General features: G+C 43.3%; 1 pseudogene; it reads right to left on the minus strand.

Moving 5' to 3' along the window:
* Positions 1-3144: 3144 nt before the first annotated feature.
* On the minus strand, positions 3145-26387 carry LOC125126912 (polypyrimidine tract-binding protein 1-like; annotated as a pseudogene).
* Positions 26388-27299: the final 912 nt, after the last annotated feature.

Here is a 27299-nt window from a genome sequence, read left to right on the forward strand (position 1 = left end):
TTCTTTTGTCTGTTTTAATTTTCTCCTTCATTGCTTGAAGGACAGTTTCACTGGATTTAGTATTCATGATTGACAGTTCTTTTAGTACTTGATAAGAGTTCCCGATGAGAAATCTGCAGTAATTCAAATTCGTATTTCCTTGTAAGTAATGTATCTTTTCTCTTGATCATTTTAAAGATTTTTTTCCTATATCTATATTTTATTTTTCCAGAATTTAGAGTATGTTGTGTCTTAGAGTGGATTTCCTTAGTGTTATCCTATTTAATATCTGCACACCTTGAATCTACAGGCTGGTGTCTTTGACTAAGTTGAGTAAGTTTTCAGCCATTAGTTCTTCATATATTTTTTCAGTTCCAGTGTCTTGCTTCTTTTCTTTTAGGACTACAGTGAAAATGTATGTCAGCTCTTTTCTTATTTTCCCACAAATCTTGAGACTGTGTTCAATTTATTTTTCTCTCAATTTTCTCTCTGTTGTTTAGAGTGTATAAATTCTCTTAATATGGCCTCAAGTTTATTGATTCTATCATCTGTCATCTCTACTATTGAGCTCCTAAAGTGAGTTTTTCATTCTATCGTTATATTTTTCTACTCTATCATTACTATTTGGTTCTTTTTTATAACTTCTAATTGTGGGTGATATTTTCTGTTTTTAAAATTTGTTTCAAGAGAATTTGTAATTGCTTGTTGAAGCATTTTTATGATGACTGCTTTTAAATCCTTGCCAGATAATTTCAATATCTGAGTTATCTCAGCGTTGATGTGTGTTGATGGTCCTTTTCATTTATGTTGTGATTTTCCTGGACCTTTAAATGACAAGTTACTTTTTATTGCATTGTATACATTTTGCATATGAGAGTCTGGATTCTCTTTCATCATCTCTTTTTTATTTTTATTATTTTTTATTTTTTTTGTCTTTTTGCTATTTCTTGGGCTGCTCCCATGGCATACAGAGGTTCCCAGGCTAGGGGTCGAATCGGAGCCGTAGCCACCAGCCTGCACCAGAGCCACAGCAACGTGGGATCCGAGCCAAGTCTGCAACCTACACCACAGCTCATGGCAATGCTGGATCGTTAACCCACTGAGCAAGGGCAGGGACCGAACCTGCAACCTCATGGTTCCTAGTTGCATTCATTAACCACTGCGCCAAGATGGGAACTCCATCATCTCTTCTTTTTTAATCAAATAGTTCTGTTCGTGTGTAGTACAATGGCCAGGTAAGTGTGTATGTGTAGTTCCCAACTGGACCCTGCTGATAATTTTTCTTTTTTCTTCTTTTTGCTATAAAATTGCTTTAATTCAGTTCTCTCTGCATTACAAGCCAGCAGTGGGCAGTGGAATGCCATGCTCCATACAATACTGGGCCTGTAATTGTTGTTATCAAAATATACATCTGTGTCACCACACACACAAAAAAACAAAACAAAACAATTTTTCTGCTGCCTCTCATGTCTTACAACAGGTATAAAAAAGTATAAATATTTACATCCTTGTTCCACCCCACATGGAAACTGGAGGTCCAGGCCCCAAGGCAGGCTGACCAGCACAAGGTCTGCACAGGGAGCCCCTTGGACCTGGGGTACAGGACAAGGCACTAAGACAGAAGGGCAGCTGCCCCATCTCCTAGGGTCCCAGCAATAGAGGTAGACATGAAACAGAAACAAAACTTTGGTCCAAAATTTTCAGGAAAAAAGAAACCCTGAAAGTTTAAGAGCACTTGTCCTTGCCAGAGGACAGCTAGGTGTAAGGTGTCTGGATGTCTCAGACAGAGCCTGGGCTCTGAACCTTGGCGTCCATCTGGCCCCACTGTGTCTGCCCTGGACACTAGAACCTGCCCTGCAACTTACTGCCAAGGAATGAAATAAAAGTACAGAATACAAGGTCATAGCACAAGGAGAATATTTAGGTTACACCCATACAATTTTTATCATCTTGCTATATAAAAAGTTACTTAAAACAATTTCTTTTACATATAAGCAAAAAAGACTAGAGTATTTGGTCAACTGGAAATATAGCTAGGCACGATGTCTGTAGCTGCATCAAAGCATAATACAGAGATTACAGTGGAAACAGAGCTGAAGAAGCACAGAGACACACCCTGGGGTCTCACTCAAGGAAGGTCCCTGGGGCTGGTGGGGAGGAATCACACACTTGATTAAAGGGCTGGGGGTGTCAGCCAGACTTGGCCGCCCGCGGCCTCCTACCATGCCAGGCACATGATCCAATGGGAGGTGGAGCCCTTGGGCCCCCAAACCCCTACGTGTCTATCACTCAAACACGGCTCTGCCAGAGCAGCTGGTTTAAGGCACAATGGAGCCGAGTGGAGGTTTGGGAGCACCTGCTGCAGGCTGCAGAAGGCACAGTCAAGGGGCTGGCAGCAGACTGGGCTGACTACTGTCACCAAGGGCCTGCGGCCAGCACCCCATCTACCCAAGGTGAACAAAAGATTTAGATTTCTTTTAAAAATAGGTAAACTAATTTCTCTTTAAAAAAGTAAAATCTCTGGTCTTTTAAGGTCATTTCAGCAGCTTTTTTTTTTTTTTTTCTTTTTAGGGCCGTACACACGGAGGTTCCCAGGCTAGGGGTAGAATTGGAGCTACAGCTGCCAGTCTGTGCCACAGCCACAGCTACAGCAACACAGGATCCAAGCCGCATCTACGACCTACACTACAGCCCATGGCAATGCCGGGTCCTTAACCCACTGAGGCTGGGGTTGAAACTGTAACCTCATGGTTCCTAGTCGGATTCATTTCTGCTGTGCCACAACAGGAACTCCACTTCAGCTGCTTATTTATTTATTTATTTATTTATTTTTTATTTTTTTATTTTTTTGTCTTTTTGCCATTTCTTGGGCCACTCTTGCGGCATATGGATGTTCCCGGGCTAGGGGTCGAATCGGAGCTGTAGCTGCCAGCTTACACCAGAGCCATAGTAATGCAGGATCCGAGCCGCGTCTGTAACCTATACCACAGCTCACGGCAATGCCGGAACCTTGACCCACTGAGCAACGGCAGGGATCGAACCCGCAACCTCATGGTTCCTAGTCGGATTCGTTAACCACTGCGCCACGACAGGAACTCCTCAGCTGCTTTTAAAGTGGCTTTTTTTCTGGAATGATGGGTGCCTGGCAGGCTGGTCCACAGTGGCCTAAATGGTGGACTTGGAGAAAGACACACAGGTAGTAGTTCTCATCCAGGTTGTGGTTGTGCAGGTTGATGAGTGCCTGGATCAGTGGCATCTTGTGGTCCTTCTAGAAGAACTTGAACCCTTTGATGATACCACCATTGCTGGAGAAGCGAATCTTGAGGTTGTCCTCAGGGATGGAGGGCGGGATGTTGGAGAGGTGCAGGGTACCTGAGGGTGGGATGATATTCTGGAAGTTCTTGGAGCCCAGCTTCTTGAAGCAGTGCAAGGGCAAGTTGTTGCCATAGTCCTTGGTGAGGCCCTGGTCCTCCTGGCCCTTACAAGGCAGCTGCACGTCTGGTGCTTGGAGAGCATGATGTGCATGGGCTTTTGGTGCAGCTTGTGCCCTTTGAGGTGGCCCATGGCCAGCTGAGCTTGGCTTCCATCTGCCATCTGCACCAGGGCATTCTCCTTCTTGTCAAACAGGATCTTCACCAGCTGCACATTACCACACACAACAAAAAGAATAAAGAAGCTTTGGGGTGTGACTCTCTCAGGATTGAGGTTGCTGACCAGCAGGATGGAATTTCCTGCCCTGCCCGGCCTGGAATGGTGATCTGGCTTGCTGCTGCTGCCAATGGGAGGGCCAGACCATCCAGGGCCCCATGCACATTAGGGATATAGAGGCCTGCAGCCTGAGGAATTGCAAAGGTGGGAGGGAAACCAGCTCCTACATTCGGGGAGACTGACACATCAGGTGCACCAAAGGCGGCGGCCGTGGTTTGGTCTAGCGAAGCCTGGTTGTCACCAGAAGGCAGGTCGGGGCGCGTGTAGTCATGGCTCTTGTCATTGTTGTACTTGATGTTGAGGTTGGTGAGGTTGGTGAACTTGGAGAAATTGATGTGCAGGGTGCAAGAGGCATTGTAGATATTCTGCCCATCCAGTGACAGCTTGGCCTGCTGGGTGCTCATGGGGTCGGCATACTGCAGCAGTGCCTAGAACTGGTTGTTCTTGGTGAAGGTGATGATCTTCAGGATGGTGCCAAACCTGGAGAAGATCTGGTGCAGCACATCCAGGGTCACCGGGTAGAAGAGATTTTCCTCGATGATCTTGAGCACCAGGGGAGCCTGGTTGGGTCAGCTTTCTGTTTTGAGCTCCCTGTGGTTGGAAAACTGGATGTAGATGGGCCAGCTGTGCAGCACAGGAGTCGCTGATGTATAGTAGTTCACCATGGTGTTGGCAGCCTCTTCAGTGTTTGTCTCAGTGAAGGCCTGGTTTTCCCTTTTCCCTGCTGATAATTTTTCTGCTGAAATGTGGTACCAATCAAAGTACTTTTTGTCTCTGAGTAGGGGTGTAGAATCAACTTCCCAGGGAGGGAGAAGTAGAGTGCTGGCTCACACTGCTTTGTTGTTGCAGTGTGGGACCACAAGTTTAGTTTCCCACTGGACCCCACCAACACCAAGAGTTTGGGCAAAGCAAAGTATTTATTTACCTCGACTTGCATGGCTTTGTTCAGTCTTATTGATGCTATGAGTGGTGAAGTCTAAATCTTCTTTATTTATAATGGATACTAGACCCTTATCAGACATGTGATTTATAAATATTTTCTCCCATTCTATGGCCTTTTTACTCTTGATATATGGAAGTTTTAATTTTGATGCAGTCTCATGTATCTACTTACTTTTTTGTGTAGAACAGGTTGTGTGTTGTGTTGTGTGTTGCTGTTGTTGTTGTTGGCCTGTTAAGACTACATTTGTGGGACTATGAAAGTACTGCCAGCTTCTCCTGGGCAGGTGATGGATAATGAGCTGCTTGCTCAATCCTACCAAAACTACCCTTTGTCTGCTTCTATAGGAAGGGAATGGAAGATCAACTTCCTCCCAGCCCTACTGAAAGGTAGAGTAGGTACAGACCTCTTCTTTGTCTTTGCCTGGAGTAGCTTGGTATCGCCAAAAGTGATTCTTATTTTTTTTTTTGTCTTTTTTGCTATTTCTTTGGGCCACTACCGTGGCATATGGAGGTTCCCAGGCTAGGGGTTGAATCGGAGCTGTAGCCACCCTACGCCAGAGCCACAGCAACCTACACCACAACTCACGGCAAGCCGTATCATTAACCCAATGAGCAAGGGCAGGGACCGAACCTGCAACCTCATGGTTCTTAGTCGGATTTGTTAGCCACTGCGCCATGACAGGAACTCCCAAATGATTCTTATTTTAGCTCATGCTTTTCTGTTTTCTTGGCTAGGGAGAACAGGCTTCTAAATTTTTAATTTTTTACGTTTTTCATTGTGGTAAAATCATGTAACAGAATTTACCATTAGTTATGGTACATTCACAATGTTGTACAACCATCTCAACTACCAATTCCCATTACCTAAAAGGAGACCCCATATCCATTAAGCAGTCAATTCCCATTTAGTCTTCCTTCTTCCCTGGCAACCACTAATTTGCTTTCTGCATCTCTGGATTTGTCTCTACTAGATATTTCATGTAAGTGGAATAATACCATATGTGGCCTTTTGTGATTGGCTTCTTTCATTTCGCCCAGTGTTTTCAAGGTTCATTCATATTATAGCATGTTTCGGTATTTTATTCCTTTTTATGGTCAAATAATATTCCATTATACAGATATGCCACATTTGTTTATCTATTCATTTGGCTGATGGACATTTGAGATGTTTCCACTTTTGGACTTTTGGAAGTAGTGCTGCCATGAACATTTGTATGCAAAAGTTATACAACTTGTATAATTTTTATACGTTTTTATTAAAACATCTGTTTTCAATTCTTTTGGGTATAAACCCAGGAGTGGACTTGCTGGGTCATATGGTAATTACATGTTTAATTTATTGAGGAAACACCAAACTATTTTCATAGTGGCTACACAATTTTATAGTCCACTAGTAATGACGAAGTTTCAATATCTTTCTATCCTTGCTAGCACTTGTTAGTCTCTATGTTATAACAAATATTATAGGCATCCCAATGGGTAGGAAGTGTTACCTTGTAATGAGTTTGACTTATATTTCTCTAATGACTATTGATGTTGAACATATTTTCATGAGCTTGTTAGCCATTTGTTTATCTTCTTTGAAAAAATATCTACTCAGATCTTTTGGCCCATTACTAATAGAGTTATCTTTTTATCATTGACTTCCAAGAATTCTTTATAATGGATATGAGACCTTTGTCAGATACATGATTTACATATGTTTTCTCCCATTCTGTTGTTTACCCTTTCGCTCTTTCTCTCTCTTTTTTTTTCTGTCTTTTTAGGGCCATATGGAGGCATATGGATGTTCTCAGCCTAGGGGTCAAATTGGAGCTACAGCTGCCAGCCTACACCACAGCCACAGCAATGTGGAAATCAAGCCACTTTTGCAACCTACACCGCAGCTCAGGACAACACTGCATCCCACTGAAGGAGGCCAGGGATCGAAGCTTCATCTTCATGAATACTAGTCAGATTCGTTTTCACTGAGCCACAACGGGAACTCCTACATTTTCACTCTTGATAGTGTCCTTTCATGTACAAAAGTTTTAATTTGATGCAGTCCAATTTATCAATTTACTTTTTCGGTTGTTTTTGTGGAACAGGTTTTTTTTTGTGTGTGTATGTTGTTGGCCTGTTAAGACCTACACCACTGATAATATGAATGTCCTGATTTACACAAAAAACAGCTGAAACTCAGGGAAGCTAAAGTAAGCCCAAGGCCATTTTTCTGGTAGATGGTGGAGCCAGGGCTTGAACCCAACCCCCTGGCATGGAGCGCTGCTATCTTTAGGACACATAATTACTGAAGGTTTAACTTCTGGTCTCCAGTGCCATGAAAATGATAAGCTTCTATATGATGGCATTCTTTGGTTAAAAAAAATCTTTCTTTTAAGAAATGAGTTAGGACTATCAGAAAACTCAAGTAAATCTCAGAATACAATAAACTATGGTGCTATTTAAAGGTCTCAGCCTCAAATTTTACAGCAGGGACATGCCCACCAACATTAAGGTCCTAAGAGGTCAGCGATGCAGGAAGACGTTCTCAGAACCACATCTGCAGTGTGGCCACATCGTCTAACTTGATCTGACTATCATCCACAAGGAGTTAACGCTTCAAGGGAGAGACAGACCATCAATCTGCTTTAACACAAACAAACAAACAAAACCAGGGAGAGATGGGCCAAGATGGCAGAGTGAAAAGACCCCAAGTTCACCACATTTCAAGCACGTGCAAACCACAACTATCTTCAGAACAGCCCTCTATGAAAAAGACTGAAATATACCAAAAAAGATTTATAACTAAAGAAATAAAGAAGGCCCAGCAGTCCCACTCTTGGGCATCTATCCAGACAAAACCTTCCTTGAAAAAGACACACACACCTGTTTATTCATTCGCAATAGTCAAGACATGGAAACAAACTAAATGTCCATCAACAGATGAGTGGATTAAGAAGATGTGGTATAGGAGTTCCCATCAGGGCTCAGTGGAAATTAATCCAATTAGGAACCATGAGGTTGGGGGTTTGATCCCTGGCCTTGCTCAGTGGGTTAAGGATCTGGTGTTGCTGTGAGCTGTGGTGTAGGTCACAGACGCAGCTGGGATCCTGCATTGCTGTGGCTGTGGTATAAGCCAGCAGCTATAGCTCCAACTGGACCTCTAGCCTGGGAACCTCCATATGTTGTGGGTCCGGCCCTGAAAAGCAAAAAAAAAAAAAAAAAAGGTGTAGTATATATACACAGTGGAATACTACCCAGCCATAAAAAAGAACAAAATAAAACCATTTGCAGCAACATGGGTGGAACTAGAGACTCTCACACTATGTGAAGTAAGTCAGAAAGATAAAGACAAATACCATATGGTATCACTTTTATCTGGAATCTAATATATGGCCCAAATGAACCTTTCCACAGAAAAGAAACTCATGGACATGGAGAACAGACTTATGGTTGCCAAGGGGGAGGGGGAGGGAGTGGGATGGACTGGGAATTTGGGGTTAATAGATGCAAACTATTGCCCTTGGAATGGATTAGCAATGAGATCCTGCAGTGTAGCACTGGGAACTCTGTCTAGTCATTTATGATGGAGCGTGATAATGTGAGAAAAGGAATGTATATATGTATGTGTGGCTGGGTCACTTTGCTGTGCAGTAGAAAATGGACAGAACACTGTAAATCAGTTATAATGGAAAAAAATAAAAATCACTAAAAAAAGAAATTAAAAAGGGACCATAACACAATGTATAGGAGGGGTGGACTCATGATATAATCAAGTCCCATATCCCTGAGTGGGCAACACACAAACTGGAGAATTATAGTACAGAGGTTCTCCCACATGAATCAGAGTTTTGAGCCCCATGCTGGGCTCCCCAGACCAGGGGTCCTATACCAGGAAGATGAGCCCTCAGACCATTTGGCTTTGAAGGCTAGTGGGGCTTAATTTCAGGAGCTCCAAAAGAGACTTCACTCTTAAAGGACACATGCAAAATCTCACATGCATCCAGGGAAAAATCCATAATTTGATGGGAGCATGGGCCAGACCTACTGCTGGTCTTGGAGAGTCTCCCACATAGGCAGGGGGAGACTGTTGCTCACCATGGGAACATAGACACTGGCATAAGCCATATTTGGGTTCTACCATATAGAAGCTGGTACTGGAAGTTGCCATTGTGGGATCCTTTCTCTTGTTTATTAGTGGCCAAGACCTGGCCCTGCCCAGTAGCCTACGGACTAGTGCTGGGATGCCTCAGGTCAAAAGACTAATGGGGTGGGAACATAGCCTCACTCAGCAGCAGACAAGCTGCCTAAAGACTTCCTGAGCCCACAGCTGCCTCTAGATATGCCTCTACATGTGGCCTTGCCCACCAGAGGGCCAAGACTCAAATCCACCCACCAGGGGGCAGGCACCAGCCCTCCTCTCCAGGAAAACTGTCTAGTTTTAGACTAGCCTCACCCACCAGGGGGCACACAAGAGATCCAAGAAAACAAAGATCCCCATGCTTGTGGGCCTAGCCCACCTACCTTGGAACCAGCTAGATCCTCTCCCCACCCACTAGCTGGTCCACATAAGCTTCAGGACATCCGAGACCCCACACCCAACTGTGTCAGTAATCACCACACTCCACCAGTAATTTGACACCAGCTCTGGGATGCTAACCTTGTAGCCAGATTCCAGGGCTTTCCTCTGTCTGCTGATAATGCAGCACTAACCCTAGGATCTAGCTTTACCCACCTGTTGAGGGGAACAATAGCCCCTGAGTCTTCTGGACCCTGACTCTGCCCACTAGTGAGCTAGCACTTCCCCTAAGACCTTGGGGTTCTGCCTGATTCAGCCACCTAGTGACTAGTCTCTGCTAAACAGCAGCCAGTAGCATCTACACAAGTCAGGGCCTGGCAACCAACTGAGCCAGCAACCAACCAAGCCTACCAGACCACCCACATAGTCCAACTGCCACAAAAGAATGACCCGCACAGACCTCTTAGGGTGATTCCCTAGAGCATAGAGCTTGGGTGATGAGAAGGGCTGTGCAGCTGGGATGCATAGGACTTCTACAGAAATCCACTTCTCCAGATTGAGAAACATAAAAAACCTACAATATACATAAAAATACAAGAGAAATTTAGACAAAATAAGGGAGTGGAGGAATATGTTCCAGATGAAGGAACATGATAAGACCCTAGAATAAGAACTAAGTGAAGTGTAAATAGGCAATCTACCCAAGAAAGAGTTCAGAGTAATAATTTTAAAGGTGATGGAAGAACTCAAGAGAAGAATGGATGCACAGAACAAGAAGTTAAAAGATTTTAATGACAAGCCAGATAATGTAAAGAACATACAAACAGATATGGGGAGTACAATAACTGAAATGAACAATATACTAGAAAGCATCAACAGTAGATTAAATGAAACAGAAGAACAGATCAGTGAGTTGGAAGACAGAGTAGTGGAAATCACTGCTGCTACACAGAAAAAAGAAAAATGGAAAGAAATGAAGACAGTTTAAGAGACCTCTGGAATGATATCAGGCCCACTAATATTTGCATTACAGGGGTCACAGAGAAGGAAGAGAGAGAAAGGGGCTGAGAACATATCTGAAAACTTCCCTAATCAGTGAAAGGAAATAGCCACAGGAGTCCAGGAAGCACAGAGAATCCCATACAGGATGAACCCAAAGAGGAACACTCCAAGACACATTGTCATTAAAATGGCAAAAATTAAAGATAAGAAAAGAATATTAAAAGCAGCAAGGGAAAGGCAACAAGCTACATACAAAGGAACACTCACAAGGTTATCAGCTGATTATTCAGCAGAAACTCTGCAGGCCAGAAGGCAGTGACATAATATATTTAAAGTGACGAAAGGGAAAAACGTATAACCAAGACTACTCTACCCAGCAAGGTTCTCATTCAGATTTGATAAAGAGATCAAAAGCTTTGCAGACAAGCATAAGCTGATAGAGTTCAGCATCACCAAACCAGCTTTACAAAAAATGTTAAAGGATATTCTCCAGGTGAAAAAGAAAAAGCCACAACTAGAAACAAGAAAATTGCAAAATGAAAATCCCACCTATAAATGTGAACCTGCAGTAAATGTAGGAAATCATCCATAAACAAAACCAGCAGGGTGGGCGTTACCCTTGTGGCTCAGTGGAAATGAATCTGGCTAGTATCCATGAAGATGCAGGTTTGATCCCTGGCCTTACTCAGTGGGTTAAGGATCTGCCATTGCCGTGAGCTGTGGTATAGGTCGCATATGCGACTTGGATCTGCTGTTGATGTGGCTGTGGTGTAGGCCAAGGGCTATGACTCCAATTCAACTCCTAGCCTGGGAACCACCATATGCCACAGGTGTGGCCCTAAAAAAACCACAAAACAGTAGGGTGGTTAAAAGGCAAAAGTAGTAAAATAATCTATATCTACAATAAGCAGTTAAGAAAATACACAAAACAAATAGATATAAAATATAATATCAAAAGCAATAATCATGAAGGGAAGAAAGTACAAGAGAGGGTTTTAAAAATGCATTTGACATTACAGGCCAATGTCACTGAGGTACATAGATGTAAAAATCTTAGCAAAATATCAGTAACTGAATCCAACAATATATTAAAAGGATCATATATCATAATCAAATAGGATTTATTCAGGGATGCAAGGATTTTTTAGATATCTGCAAATCAATCGATGTTATACACCACATTAACTAATTGAAGAATGAAAACCATATATTCATCTCAAGAGATGCTAACAAAGCTTTTGACAAAATCCAACATCAATTTGTGATTAAAAAGAACTCTCCAGAAAGTGGCCATAGAGGGAAACTATCTCAACAAAATAAAGGCCATATATGATAAACCCATAGTTAATACTCAATGATGAAAAGCTGAAAACATTTTCTCTAAGACCAGGAACAAGACAAGGATGCCCACTCTTGTCATTTTTATTCAACATAGTTTTAGAAATTCTTTTATTCAACACAGTAATCAGACAAAAAAAAGATAAAAGCCATCCAAATTGGAAAGGAACAAGTAAAAGTGTCATCGTTTACAGATGGCTTGATATTATACACTGAAAATCCTAAAGATACCATCAGAAAACTGCTAGGGCTCATTGATGAATTCAGTAAAGTTTCAGGATACAAAATTAATATACAGAAATCTGTTGCATTTCTATACACTATCAACAAACTATCAGAGAAATGAAGGAAATAATTCCATTTACCATTGCATCAAAAAGAATAAAATACCTAGGAATAAACTTATCTAAGGAGATAAAATACTTGTGTTTGAAAAACTATAAGACACTGTGAAAGAAATTGAAGATGACAAAACAGGTGGAAAGATATACCATGTTCTTATATTGGAAAAATTAATATTATTAAGATGACCATACTACCCAAGTCGGTACAGATTCAGTGCAATCCTTATCAAATACCAATGGCATATACAGAAATATAAAAAGATAATTTAAAAATCTGTATGGAAACACAAAAGATCCCTAATAACAAAACAATCTTGAGAGAGAATGAAGATGGAAGAATCAAGCTCCTTGACTTCAATCTATACTACAGAGCTACAGTCATCAAAACAGTATGGTACTAGCAGAAAACAGACACATAGATCAATGGAACAGAATAGAGAGCCTAGAAATAATCTCACACACTGTGTCCAATTAATCTACAACAAAGGAGACAAGAATATACAATGGAGAAAAGATATTTTTTCAATAAGTCGTGCTGAGAAAACTGGACAGCTACATTTAAAAGAATTAAATTAGAACATTAACACTGTATACATAAATAAACTCAAAATAGATTAAAGACCTAAATGTCAGAATGGATAACATAAAACTCCTGGAGGAAAACACAGGCAGAATACTCTCTAACATGAATCATGGAAGTATTTTTTTAGATTCATCTCCTAAAACAAAGGAAATCAAAACAAAAATAAAATGGGACCTAATTAAGCTTAAAGGCTTTTGCATAGCAAGGGAAACCATTGGCAAAATTAAAAGATAACCTACTGAATGGGAGAAAACAGTTGCAAATGATACAACCAATAAGGGGTTAATATCCAACATGTATAAAGAACTTGTACAACTCACCACCAAAAAAAACCAAACAATCCAATTAAAAAATGGGCAGCAGAATTAAATAGACATTCTTCCAAAGAGGAAATTCAGATAGCCAACAGGCACATGATGCTCAACATTGCTAATCATCAGGAAATGCAAGTTAAAACCACCCCTGTCAAAACTGCTATACTCTAAAGGAACAAAAGCAGCAAATGTTGGTGAGAGTGTGAAGGAAAGGGAACACTCCTACAATGTCGATGGAATGTAAGTTGGTGTAGATATGTGAAAAACTTTGTGGTGGCTTCTCAAAAAACTAAAAATAGAACCACCATATGACCAAGCAGTCCTGGGTGCATACTGGGGAAAAAACAAGAACACTAATTTGAAAGGACACATACACCCCAATGTTCATAGAAGTGTTATTTACAATTACCAAGTTATGGAAGCCACCTAAATGTCCATTAAGGGATGAACGGATAAAGAAGATGTGGTATATGTGTATATATACCACATGGAATACTACTCAGCCAGAAAAAAAAAACTGAAATTTTGCCAAATGGATGGACTTGGAGGGCATTATGCTAACTGAAATAAGTCAGACTAAGACAAACACTGTATGATATCTCTTACATGCGGAATCTTAAAAAATTCAACAAACTAGTGAATATAACAAAAAAGAAGCAAACTCACAAATGTAGAGAACTAACTAGTGATTACCAGCGGGGAGAGGGAAGAGGGAAGAGCGAGATAGGGACAAGGGATCAAGAGGTACACATTTTTAGGCTAAAATAAGCTAAAAAGGTATATTGTGCAACATGAGGAATAACTATAAATGGAATATAATATTTAAAAATTGTGAATCACTATATTGTATTCCCATAATATATAATATTATATATCAAATATACTTCAATTTTTAAAAAATAAAATGACAATTAAAAAATTAGAGCAGGAGTTCCCATCGTGGCGCAGTGGTTAACGAATCCGACTAGGAACCATGAGGTTGCGGGTTCGGTCCCTGCCCTTGCTCAGTGGGTTAACGATCCGGCGTTGCCATGAGCTGTGGTGTAGGTTGCAGACGCGGCTCGGATCCCGCGTTACTGTGGCTCTGGCGTAGGCCGGTGGCTACAGCTCCGATTCAGCCCCTAGCCTGGGAACCTCCATATGCCGCGGGAGCGGCCCAAGAAATAGCAACAACAACAACAACAATAACAACAACAACAACAACAAAAAGACAAAAAAAATTAGAGCAGAAAACTTTTTATTTTAATTTATTGTTGTCTTTTTGTCTTTTTAGTGTCGCACTTACAGCATATGGAGGTTCTCAGGCTAGGGGTCCAGTCAAAGCTGTAGATGCCGGCCTAAGCCACAGCCACAGCAATGCAGAATCTGAGCCGTGTCTGGGACCTACACCATGGCTTATGGCAATGCCGGATCCTTAACCCACTGAACCTGGCCAGGGATTGAACTCACGTCCTCGTGGATGCTAGTCAGGTTCGTTAATCACTGAGCCACGACAGAAACTCCCCAGAAAAACTTTTAAAGTACCAAAAATAATTTATTTTAATTTTAAAAAACAATATTTCTTTTCCATTGTTAAAAATTCAATAGGGACAGAAGGGTACACAGGAAAGTTCTGCCCCTCCTATTCCAGGTCAACCATCCTGCCTTCCCATTTCCTGCATAGCACTTTAGAATGTCCTTATGCAAAGATGAGCACTTCCTGTATATTATTTCATTTTTGTCTAGCTATGCAAACCCTTGTACTTTTGCTTTTCCCTTACTGTACATCTTGGAGAAAGTTTTCATGAGCATGAGGCATGTCCTGATTCTTTCTTATGACTTGCCATCCTCTCTCCTCCTTCCTATCCTTGGCTCAGGATCTTTGGGTGGCAGGGTCAAGGTCAGAGGGCCAAGCAGCCCTTTCACCCACCTGAGATCCCAATGATGTGCTCTGTTTCACACCATTTATAGAATGCAGTCCTTCTCCTCCTCCTGTTCTTGGACCAGGGTCCTTTCTAGAGGGCACAGAGATCCCCAACTTGTCTTTCTCAGAATTCTGGTTGCTTTTTCTATGCCTATCTGATAATCTGGCACAGAAGTGTGATCTCGGATGACTTCAGATGGGGTTGGTCTCCTCTGCTTCTCCCTGGCTCATGGCTCTGAGTATAGAGCTGAAGTACTATCTATCAGTCTCAGTTGGAGCCATTAGGTCCCGAGACAGAGGAGACTATGTGACAGTCCCTTTGAGAAGCCTCTAGAACCTACGCCAACTTGTAAGCAGGGGCAGGAGATAGGGCAGAATGACAAGATTGCCTGTCCCTGAACCTAGACTTGGATCTGGAGAATTTTGACAGAGAGTATAGCCATAAATGAGACTTTATCCAAATAGATAAAAACATTGAAGAGTCAGACTTGTAGAAAGAGAAACAAAAATTCTTACAACAATAATTGTTTTAAAATAAATATAGGAGTTTATGTTGTGGCTCAGCATATTAAGAACCCAACTAGTATCCCTGAGGACACAGGTTCAATCCCTGGCCCTGCTCAGTGGGTTAAGGATCCAGCGTTGCCGTGAGCAGTGACATAGTTCGCAGATGTACCTTGGATCTGGTGTTGCTGTGGCTGTGGTGTAGGTCGGCGGCTCTGACTCGATCCCCTACCCTGAGAACCTTTATATGCTATGGTGCAGCCCTAAAACAGACAAATAAAATAAAATAACTATATATTAACTGTCTTTAGCCTCCACAAAGATCTCCTTTTGATGGAGAATGACTCTCACTGTGGCTGTCTTTGTTCTAAGATAATTTCTGGCAGATACCAGTTTTAAAGTTGATGGTCTAATTATTCAGCAGTTTGTCTTTATTTATTTATTTAGGCCACCCCCAGAGCATGCAGAACTTTCCTGGCCAGGGATAGAACCTGTGCCACAGCAGTGGCAAGGTCAGATTCTTAACCCACTGAGCCATCAGGGAACTCCCCAACAGTATGCCTTTACTTTACACTGCCCTGTTGGTGTGTTTGTCTCTTCACTCTTTGCTTTGACTATGGCATTTCCATTATGATTCATTACGACATTGAATCAAAACTAAGAACTTTATAACCACTCCGTATGTGTAATACTGGGTCTTTTTCTCTGTTTGAGCCCTGGCTGATACAGATGTCCACAAGGTAAGTGGATCCAGAGAAACATACTCTAATGGGTGTTTCCTGCCTTGGCTCTGGGTTTCTGGAACTGGTTTCCCTAATCTTCCTATACTTAAAGGCACTAATGATCCTGTTTTAGTAGTAAAGAAGACAATGGCTATCTATGTCAAGATGTGGCCAAAGAGTTACTCAGATGATTGTTGTTGGACATTTGTAATCAAACACAGATGGCAAGAGTCTCGATAGTCACATATATGCTACCTAAGAATTTTAGTTAAAATAAGAAGTACAATGGCATTAGGTGGTCGCTCTTAAATGTGCTAAAGAAAGTGGGGAAAGAAGAAGCTCAAGCTTCATTCAAGTTCCCAGCTCAAACTCTACATTGATAACCTGAAGTATTCCTCATCTGCCCTGGAACCCTTATCTCCTATAGCCACAGTTTTAGGATTTCTGTAAACCAAACACGGAATGTCATCCTGTGAATGGCTGAAGTATAAAGCAAACTGAAGCCCCAGTCCAGCATGGTGTTTGCTATTAAAGTCAGGGCATTGATTGAAGAAATGGGATCCTGAAGGCTGGAAGGGGAACATAGGCAAAGAAACTGAAAGTGAGGACACTAAACCCCTAAATTCTGCTGAGTCATCTTGACCAGGAGAAGTAGCTTTCCTACCCCTCCTTGAGAAGTTTATCTGAAGAACCTGTAATGCCCCCTCTAAAACCATGTAGCCTTGCAAGATATTGCTGATTTTCTTCAGGTCCCATCCCTAGCCCCACTGCCCTTCTTTGCTTCTAGACATATGACTAGACTCAAATCGCAGCAGATCCCCAAAGAGGAGTTATAACATATGACTCATGAGCAAGTGCAAGCCCCCCCAAAAAAAATTGACATGATTTTTTCCAATTTATACAAACAGAAACCCAGGGGATGTGTGGGAAATGAATATTAAGAGTATGAACTAATAGAAGAAGAAATATAAAGTTGGATCAGGAAGATTTTATTGATTTGGGCCAACTAAACAGATCCTGGATTTAGTGTTGCAGCTGGAGCAGAAAGAAAGGGCTCTAACAGTTTGTTTGGTTTCTTGGTTAAAACGTTGACCAAAAGATGGTCCGTAGCAGATGGGGTTGGGATGCCAGAGTTGCCTTGTTTTATCACAGAGGAAGAAATCCTAAGGCTTAGAGAAAATGGAATATTAGAGTGGGTTTGACATTTAAGATCTGCTCACCACCCTTGCTTTCCAAAAGGAAGGATACACCTTTCTCACAACTGTGAGAAATTAGTTTGTGAGGGGAGTTCCAGCATCCTTGAAGAACTCTGTGATTGCTCTTTTTTTTTTTTTTTTTTTTTTAGGTCAGAAGTTACAGTGGAAACTGTTGTCACTAAATCAAGAAACCTAAAGGCATTGGGAAAAATTGAATCTTGGGGTGATAGAGGCCAAGTGGCAACTCTTAATTCCTGAAGGTAAGGTGGGCGTGGTTGCAATGATGAACAGTAGAGTCAAAGAAGCAATCAGAATAGTTTGACTTGGAGCTCCCATCGTGGCTCAGTGGTTAACGAATCTGACTAGGAACCATGAGGATGTGGGTTTGATCCCTGGCCTTGCTCAGTGGGTCAGGGATCTGGCCTTGCCGTGAGCAGTGGTGTGGGTCGCACATGAGGCTCGGATCCCGCATTACTGTGGCTGTGGTGTAGGCCAGTGGCCAAAGCTCCGATTAGACATATGCCATGAGTGCAGCCCTAAAAAGACAAAAGACAAAAAAAAAAGAAAGAAAAGAAACTCACCCCACAGCAAAAGAAGTGCTGCAGTGGGCCCATGTTCATGGATTCCAGTGGACTCTCTCTGTTCCCCACCATCCTGATGTAACTGGTTTGATAGATTGGTCGAACGGCCTTTTGAAGACTCAGTTACTAGCGGCAATCCCTTACATGACTGGGGCAAGGTTCTCCAGTGGGCTGCATATGCTCTGAATTGGTGTCCAATATATGGCCCTATTTCTCCCATAGCCAAGATTCACAGGTCCAGGAATCAAGGGGTGAACGTGAGAGTGGCAATACTCACTATTACCCCTTGTGACCTATCAGCAATTTTTTTTTTTTGCTTCCTGTTCCTATAACTTTATACTCTATTGACACAGAGGTCTTAGGTTAGAAGAAGAAATGCTTCCACTAGGAGATGCAACAATGATTCCACTGAATTAGAAATTAAAGACTTCCATCTGGCCCCTCATTCCTCTGAATCAGCAAGATAAAGAAGGGGGTCATTATCCTGGCTGGAGTGATTGATCCTTATGACCAAGAGAAAACTGGTTACTGTTATACACTTGAGGTAAGGAAGAGGATGTTTGGAATAGAGGAGACCCCTGAGGTATCTCCCATGCTTTACAATTAAGGTCAGTGTTAACCTACAAAAACCAATGGCCCAGACCCTTCAGGGATGAAGGTTTGGGTCACTCAACCAGCTAGCAAAAACCATGAGCAGTTGAGATGCTAGCTGATGGGACTATGGAAAGGGTAGTGGAAGAAGATAGTGATAAATACCAGCTATACTACATGACTGGTTACAGAAATGAGGACTACAGAAATGAGATATGAGAAATATAGGAATGAGAAATAGTAGAGCATTTTTTCCTTATGTTGACATTAATATACTTGTATATATAAAATAACAAAATATTTTTATTTTTCCCTCTCTAATATAATATTTTCCCCTTATCTAATATAAGATGCATTAATAGTAGTTGACGCTACATCTAGTACTTAAATTTCAGGAGGTCAAGGACAAGAGTTTGGCATTTTCTTTTGAGGGACAGCATTAGTATATTTTTGGTCGTATGCAGGATAATTCTATCATGTTAGGTAGGCATGTGACTTCATTATTTCTTTATTTGGAGACTGATCTAGTTCAAGGAGATGTGTACAGGTGCCACATTGATGAGGGATGAACCATAATGGCTTATTTAAGCTGTCAACTTGGCTGGGCTATGGTCCCCAGTTACTCAAACACTAACTCAGATGTTGTTGTGTAGGTATTTTTCAGATATAATTAAAGCCCCTAACCAGTTGACTTTAAATATTGGAGAGTAGCCTGGATAATTTGGTGGGCCTGACCTAATCAGTCAGGGGCCTTAAAAGAAGGTCTGAGTCTTCCTCCAAAGAGAGAACACATACCACCTGAGGACCACAGCTTCAGCCCATGCCTGGGGGTTTCAGCTTGCTCATGGCCTTTCTTCCTGATGGCCTACCCTATTAATTTTGGACTTGCTAGCCCCCATCATCACATAAGCAACTCCTTGTAATAAGTTATATATAACTATATAATTATGTAAATAGAAAATTTTGCATATATAGAATCTATATGAATACACATAAAAAATGAGTTGCAATACCCTTAAGCCTCAAAATAGGGTTATTGATAATGGAGGGGTGGTAGAAGTAGCAGGTGTACAGCACATCCAACAGTCACTCATGTACTTATTGAACACCTGTTGTATGCTGCGCATGTGCTTGTCACCAAAGATAAGAGTGAGCAGAAGGTGGTCAAGATAGAACCACCCTCATCTTGGACCTGACAGTCTAATAGGGTGGAAAGACAGTGGAAACAACCCCAAGTAGTGTATTACCTAGGGGTTTTGGATGGTTCAGCCAAGGCACATGGCCCATCCAAGGCACGTGGCCCAGTATCCTGAAGGAAGCCACGTGGCTGAGGCCTGAAGAATGAGTGGAGTTGCTAAGGCAATGAGGTAGGCAGCCCCAGTCTTCCCATCTCCAGTCACTCACAGCTTCGTGCTCCCTCCTACATAGACTTGAGGGCTGTATGTGGCCAACATGTATTCGTCTCCTGGGGATGTTTTAACTAAGTGCCTGTGACTAGGGGGCTTAAGACAATGGGAATTTATTCACTACCAGTCTGGAGGCCAGAAATCCAAGATCAAGTTATTGGCAGGATTGGTTCCTTCTGGAGGTTCTGCTGGAGAATCCATTCCATGACCTTTTCCTGGCTTCTGATGGCTGCCAGCCATCCTTGGCTTGTAGAGGCATCACTCTAATCTCTGCCTGCATTGTCACTTGGGCTTCTTCCTTATGTCTCCTCTGTGTCTGCACATGGCCTTCTTATAAGGACACCAGTTACTGGATTTAGGGCCTACCCCAATTTAGAATGGCTTCATCTTAACCAATTACATCTTAAAAGACCCTATTTCCAAGTGAGTTCACATTCTGTAGTTCTGGGTACACATGAATTTTGAGGGACGTTATTCAACCCAGAAAACCACCAAATGCAGCACAAATGATGGTATATCGCTGCTGTGGTGCAGACTTGATCCCTGGCCTTGGAACTTCCACATGCCATGAGTGCAGCCCCCCCCCCCCAAATGATGATATGTCATGTACAACTGGAGGAGCTAGTTGTCATGTTGTGAGGGAGATCAAGCATGATGAGGAGTTGAGGCCTCCCACCCACAGCCATGTGAGCTTCAGAAGCGGATTCTCCAGCCCCAGTCCAGCCTTCATAGGAGACTGCAGCCCTGCTGATAGCTTGAATGTAACCTCACTAGAGACCTGAACCAGAGCCACCCAGCTAAGCTGTTCTTGGCTTCCTGACTCAGAGGTCAGGATAATAAGTGTTCATTGCTCTAAGTTCCTAGAGTCTGGAGTAATTTGTTATGCAGTCACAGCTGCCTAATACAAAGGAGGAGAGGGTGGGGGAATGCTCCAGACACGGGGAGGAGCCTAAGCAAAGGCCGTGTAACAGGGTAGGTCTGAGAAAGGCCAGTGGGAACATGTCATGAGATGAGGGAGAGGCCAGAGCAGTTGGCCGAGGCTTCCTGACCAGGCCTGGCACCAGTAAGTCCTCCGTAAACAAAGCTGTTGAGCTGACATTTCTTGGAGGAACAGCAGATGGTGCCTCTCCCTAGCTTCCTTTCCACTGTGGGGGAAATGTCTGCCCTGACCACAGACTGGGGGCCGTCTTACTGGCCCTCCCCAAATTGCCTTTTGTTTATGTTGTGTGTTGTTTTTTCTGGGTTCCTCGTTTACAGTCACCAGATGTTCTTTGCTGTTAAAGGCACTGGCTAGCATTCACGGAGTTCTGGGGGAGACATGCTGCCCAGTGAGGCAGAGTTATTATAAATGAGTCCATTAAGGGAGGTGGATTTGCTAAAAGGTTGTCTTCGTTCCACCTGGTCCAAAGCCGTGCTCACATGATCGATGATTGCAGAGCCTTTGGACACGTCTTAAACCTCCACGCATTCTTAATGCCTCAAAAGTTTCCAATTAAAGTCAAATGGCTCTTGGCAAAGTCCAAGGCATTTTTACTAACTAAAATAAATACCTGGGCAGGCTCCACGGTTTATGACTTCTTCACACGGTTGAGGATAAACAGCTAGGAGGCCGAGTTAGAGGCATGTTAGGGTGGAGAGGCCCGACCAGCCCACAGAAAGCACCTAGAGCACCATGCCTGGCTGTGGGCAGGGCGGGGAACCTCCTCCCCATAGGCACTGGGGCTAGATGGGTCCTGTCACCCCATCCCTGTGAGAAAAACCATGGCTCAGAGACAGGCAGAGAACAAAGGGTATGCTGAGCAGGCAGCTGGGCCCAGGTAGGAGTTGCAGTCACCCTTCACTCAGGTTGCCTCTTGCTGCCTCCTGAGCTCTCTGAGCCAGTCTCTGCACCAGCCTCATAGGGCCACTGCACTGAAAAGGTACGTGAAGTCTCTAGAAGGTGGTGGCACGGTGAGCCTGAGGGTGTGCCAGCAAAGGAGGGTGATGATACTGATGGAGGAGGGCTGGGCTTGTGGAAGGGCCATCACTGCATCTGTCCGGCCCTTTGGGAGGTCAGGAGAGAGGAAGTAGGCTAATCTTGGTCCATACCTTTGAGAGGCAAGGAAAGGGGCAGATGGGGGACCTCAGAGCATTATGCTGGTCTGGCAAAATATCAAAGAAATACCCAGGGTTCCCTGGGGCAAAGAGGGCTCCATGCAGAGCCCTGAGGGGGACAAGAGGCTGCTCCCAGTGGGCAGGGAGAGCCCAGGAGGAATGAGGAGAAGGAAGGACCCCCTTGGAGGGGGAAGCTGCTTGGACTCCTCCAAAAGCCCCCACCATGGCCCCTGGGATGAGCCACTAGCCCTAGGCTTGGCCACCACACCCTTGGATACTATGCCCTGGGAACTCTTGGGCATCGACCTGTGTGTGGTCTGGACCATTGAAGCTGGACTCAGCCCCAGCTGCGCAGGGAGTGCCACAGGGAGGAGGGGCTCTTCCTGCTCTCAGCTCATCCTCCTCCAGGACAGTCCCCTGGTGGAGCTTTCATGGCTGCCGGTAGACTCTGCTTTAACCCTACTATCCCTGGAGACCACAGCTCCTTGGTAGAGTGTGGTCCCTTGAGGGATGGTCTTCCTCTGTCAGTGGGTGGGGAAAGGCAGAGCCTCAAGGAAGAAGAAGTGAAGGCCTGGGGCTGGGAGAGAAGGCAAAGAGCACCCAGAATGGGACACTGAGCTCTCAGGAGATGCTTTTCCTCAGAGCAGAAAGCCTGGATTTAGGCTGGGCTCACAGCAGTGCCCCAAGACAGCTGCTGGTGAAATGAGCCTGTGTGTGTACCAGGGATGAGGGCTTCCTGTTCGGCCAGGTGGCTTGAACAGGAAGGGGAGAAGAAAGTAAAGGTGAGGAGACATGCTGGCTGGCAGGTTTCCCTTACATGAAGGAGTCCTGGGGCCTCTGAAGTTGTTGGCTCGGGGTGGATGTCATCCCCTGAGCCTCAGCCTTCTCATCTGTAGGATGGGCTTGCAGACAGAGTCAAGGTTGCTTGAAGCATTGCTACAGTAGACAATGAGCAGCTTCCTGGCTCCTGCTTCACCAGAGCCCAGGACTAGGGAAGTGGTCATGCCATGGGAATTCACAGGAGTTACAAAGAATGAAGTAGTTCCAGAAAAAAGCTGTGGTCATGGATTTTATGGAAAGAATAGACAAGAACAACATAGCCTTGTTTCCTTTCTGTGGTGCCCCTTGACAGGATCAGCCAACAGGGCCATTCCCATAGTGCTCCATCTAGAATACCAGTTGCCTCAGGGATTAGGGGATCTCACCTTGTTAACCTTCAAACACATTATTTCTCATATTTTTCATCCCCCTCTTTTTTTTTTAGGATTTGTTTTGAATGATAAATTGCTTTATTGACTTTTCCTGATTATTTTGTGACATTTATAAACAATATCCTGACAATTCTGAAATGTATGAGAAATATAATCAAGAGTCTGATAGGGCTTGGATGTGGATCAGTATAGGTCCTTGGGCCCTTACGGGGCATATGAACTTGCCTGAGTGCTTGGAAATCCAGTTTGGCTCCAGCTGGCAAAGCTGACATGTCCATTCTGTGTCCTGGGCAATTCCACTCCTAAGTACCCACACACAGGCGCCAGGAGACAGACACAGAAGCATCCCCAGGAAACTTCTCACAGTGGTAAAATTGTGGGATGGTCATGTGTCCCCTGGTAGCAGAGTGGACAAACTGTGCAGATTCATATAATGAAAACCATACAACATTGAGAACAAATTAATTACAGCTACATCCTTAGCCATTAGCAAAGAGGTAAGTCACAAAAGAATGTATATATCACAAGGTATATGTATATGTCATATAAATCTGACAGCATTCAAGATTACACACTATGTCAGTTTTGGAGGCACACATAGGTGACAAGATCATGTCTGAATGACAAAGGGCAGGTTAACACAGAATTCAGGGCAGTGGTCACGCCTAGTTAGGGGGACAGAAGTGGGACAAGAAGACCCTAACAGATACACAGGTGCTCATTTCTTAATATTCTTTATATCTCACACACATATTATAAATATTCACTTCCAAAAAAAACCATTATGCCTAATGATTGTGGGATGTGAAAAAGAAGAGAAAAATCAAAGACTTCAATATCTTAAGATAGCAATATTATTACCCTGGCATGTAATTCACATTCTGTGATTAATTTCTTACTCTCTCTACTCTCTAAGATGTGTGTTTATCAATCTAAAAAGATTAAAAATAAAAAACAAAATAAAATTAAAAAATAAATAAATCATCACATCTATGAATTCAACAGTATTAAAAAGGAGTTTTGGAAGGTACATCTGGAACGTCTCCCAGTTCTCCATGCTTCAGGAATTCCAAGCCCCCACCGCTCCTGCCCCAAGCCACTTATGCCTGTGCACCTTCCTTTCTGTCTACCTCCCCATCTCTCTCCTTCCCCTAGACTCCTGGGCTTTGCTCTTCCTCTGTGGGGCCAAGTCTTTTTCATCACCACCATGGGGGAGACTCATCTTGTCCATCCTGGTGGAACAAAAGGTTCTTGACAGGAAATTCTGGTTTAATATTCCCAGCATGTCATCCTTGTAGAATTTGTTCATCCTAGATGTCCCAGCCCCTCCTTGCACCTTTTCCCACTAGCATGCATCTATCATCTTGCCAGAGACCAGCCTCCATCCCAGAGCATGACCCTTTCTTTCCTTTGGAGCAGCTCTCCGTTTTGGAAACTATTCCTGGGGGGCTTCCCACAGTACTGGGGGAATCTGTGACTGTCCAGAAACACAGAAGATCAGTCCCCAAGTGATGGACACCTTCACTTCCTGAATTGTGTTCTGCCACAATCTATAGTTGGCCATTTTGTCTCACTGTGTCCCTCCCCCAAAGTTGTGCTGAAATCCTCCCCCCTAGGACCTTAGAATGTGACTTTTATGGAAACACAGTCATTACGGATGCAAGTAGTTAAAATGAAGTCATGCTGGAATAGGGCAAGCCCTATCCAACATGACTGGTATCCTTATAAGAAGAGGAGACACAGTCACAGACACAAAGGGTAGAGGCCACATGTTGACAGAGGTAGAGATTAGAATGCTGCAGCTACGAGCCAAGGACAACTAAGGATTGCCAGCCACTGCTCAAAACTGGGAGAGGCAAGCAAGACTCCTCCCTTAGAGCCTCCAGAGGGAACACAGCCCTCCTGATACCTTGATATTGGACTTCTGCCCTCTGGAACCGAGATAGAATAAATGTCTATTGTCTAAGTCACCCTATCAATGGTACTTGATTAGCACAGTTGTAGGGAGCAAACACATGAGGTATCACATAGTAAAAGTCGAACTACCTGGAACCCCATCACTCAGAGGAAATTGCTGCTAAACTTCTGATGACCACCACTTCTAGCAGTTTCTGTACATATAGCCCAGCACTGACTTATAGCTTCTTAGGCTACTCTGAGACCTGCTTTGTCAGGTGAGGATATGTTGACCTTTACATGTAGTTCTGTAGCACCCTATGCATGGATAGAATATACTTCAACGAAGACCTATTGGTGGATACTAAGATTGCTTTCTCTTCTCCCTCCCTTCATCCTTTCTCATTCCTCCCTCCCTCCTCCCTCCCTCTCTCTTCCCTCCTTCCTTCCTTCCTCTGTTTTTTTTTCTCTCTCTTCCTCTCCCTCCCTCTCTCCCTTTCTCTCTTGCCTTCTCCCTCTCTCCTGTCTCTCACTCTCAAACCTCCCTGACTCTAAGGAAATGAGAAAACACAGGCCTTTCTGATCACAAATGTTTTCAAATGCCTGCGTATTAATGACTGGTGAGTATGTACATTGGTGAGAGGAGGGCAATCTTTCTTGTCTTAAATGAGAAAAAGTCATAGGAAAAATGGGCTTTGTGTTGTCAAACATTAGCCTGAGCAGACAGCCGCTAAGAGCTGAACCCCAGGGGCTTCCTGAGACCAATTGCATTTTTCCTGAAGGAGTGTGTTTAACATCAGCACCCTGAGGAGCTTGGCTGAGAAGGGCCCTGAAGGCCAAATATTTACACAGCCAACCTCAAAGCCCCATGGAAATGACCTCATGAACATTGTTTTTAATTCATAAGACATGATGATGAATAAGAGCCACTGCCTTGTCTAACATTCATTTCTGGAGAGTAGAAGCTAGGGGACTGGGTTCCTGAGAGCAGTGACACAGGGATGAGTTTCAGTCCTGGCTCCAACACCCTTGCTGTGTGGCCTTACATAAGTCACTGCAGCTCTCTGAGTAGAAGTTTCTCATATGAAATATATATGGGAAAGATGCCAATTTCCAGCTGCATTGTAAGGATGAAATGCAATGATGAATGCAGATCTCTCTGTATGTAGGTTTCTCAGTTGGCAGTGGGAATGGGGTTTGGGAGGCTTGCTGAATTGGGTTCCCTTTGTCTGCTGTTGAGGTCTTGGGAAAGAGCCACCATGCCCTGCTAAGGGTTAAATTGGATGGCAGGGGAGCTTCCAGGCAAACAGCCAAGCTGACAGGATGTATCAGGGCTGTTCTCTTTTGCTCCCAAATTTGGAAACCCTTGGCCCATGAATGGCTGATGGGTGAATGTCCTCTGGTCTCCCAATCAGACCCTGCCCATATCCCCATGTATCACAGCAACTAAGATTTTTTTTTTGGAAGTTAGGTTTTATTGGGGGTGAAATTAGGACTTAAGCTTGGGAGACAGCATCTCAGATAGCCCTGAGAAAACCACTCTAGCAGCCAACATTTACCTGCCAGCAGGTACATCTTCACCTGAGGCCTTCTGCCCCCAGAACCTTGCTCTTTTCCTGTGTGAGGCAGGCCTGAGGATTAATGAATGACCTTCTGGGCCAGCCCTCAACAAAAGGCTGATTGGGATTCCTTCTCCCTTGTCCCTTGGGTTGGCTACTACTGAGGATTATGTTCCACATCGGACCCCAGAATTCTCCAGTTGGAGTAAAATCCATTTGCCAGCAGTGGTAACTTTGATGACACATCCTCTATTAGCCTTCTTTCTCTTCCCTGCCTCATGTCCGTCTACCTTTTGGTGCTGTTTGAGGTAAGATAAGGTACATGCATCTATAATATTTGTCTGTGGCTCTGCTTCTGAGGCAACCCAAGGGACATCTCTTCATCTCTAAATAAACCAAACTGTGATTCCCCATGGCCTGCACCAACTGTCTTCCCCTTCTCAGCAAATTACATACCATCCATCCAGTTGCTCAAAGTCAAACTCTTGGCAATATCTGATGCTGTTCCTTCTTGACTCCCCACATCTGATTCATGACCTATTGGTCTAACTACCAAACATATTTATAGGCTTCATATATCATAATCTTGTTTCTGAAAATGATGATGAAGTAAAAATCTTAAAAGAAAAAGAAATATTGCAAAGAAGGATATAGATAAGAAAAACAGCAGACTTCTTGTCAGAATGTATGCTAGCCAGAGAATAATGGAGAAACTTTTTTTGTTACTGTGCGATTCCATTTATTTCTCAATTTTTTATTATTTAAAAAATGAAAGTATATTTGATTTACAACATTGTGATTATTTCTTCTCTACAGCAAAGCAACTCAGTTAAACACATGTATACATTTTTTTTGGCTGCATCTGTAGTGTATAGAATTTTCTGGACCAGGGATCAAATCTGAGCTGCAGCTGTGACCTATGCCATAG

This window comes from Phacochoerus africanus, chromosome 5 (genome assembly GCF_016906955.1).
Source record: "Phacochoerus africanus isolate WHEZ1 chromosome 5, ROS_Pafr_v1, whole genome shotgun sequence".
In the NCBI taxonomy this organism is placed as follows: domain Eukaryota; kingdom Metazoa; phylum Chordata; class Mammalia; order Artiodactyla; family Suidae; genus Phacochoerus; species Phacochoerus africanus.